We start from the raw sequence: 778 nt of genomic DNA on the forward strand, positions 1-778 counted from the left end.
TTAAAATATTAATATTAAAATATGAAATTAAAATATTTTTGAAACACTTTAATTGTATAAACCTATAACTGTAAAAAAAAAAAAAAAAAAAAAAAAAAACACTTTTTAATAAATAATGTAATTTTATCTTGGTTTGACTCCTTGATGTTCTTCCACCATAGTCAATGAAAAGATTAATGTAATAGAATTAAATACATTTTGAGATAGCTCACAAATTTCTATACATGTTATTCTGTGTGTATGATAAAATGATTTCTGGGCAATTTATATCTCAAAATGTCATTCTTATTAAATATGATTACATTTTCTTAGAACAGCAAATTATCTCTTTGAAAATCATACATTCTTACTTTTTAAATTTAACATAAAATTCCGCATCCTCTTTGCTGCCTCTTAAGTCAATTCAAAAATCAAGTGTAGCATTAGTTCTGGCAGGTCATGTGACTAAAGCTTGCATCAGCTGACTCTTAGCTGATCCACGTCTACTATAGGAATTCGACGCCTATCACAACATTCCTATATAAGGTCTATTCTGTATTATTCAGTAGCTTTATTGCTTGCTCAGGAGCAAATTACCCTCCTCCATCCCCAGCTCCTCCTTTTGTCACAGTCAGGACTTGGCTTTCTATATTCCTCATTTAATCAGACTCCTTTTATCTTTAATAATGTTTGTACACTAAAATGTCATTAAGAACATTAATGATATCTGCATTCGGTTCTGTTCTGTTTACCCTAGGGGGTTAATGCTGCTCTCCCTGCTCATTCATGACAGGCTGCA

Source organism: Sinocyclocheilus rhinocerous, unplaced genomic scaffold (genome assembly GCF_001515625.1).
Source record: "Sinocyclocheilus rhinocerous isolate Xijiao unplaced genomic scaffold, SAMN03320098_v1.1 scaffold1874, whole genome shotgun sequence".
Taxonomy (NCBI): Eukaryota; Metazoa; Chordata; class Actinopteri; order Cypriniformes; family Cyprinidae; genus Sinocyclocheilus; species Sinocyclocheilus rhinocerous.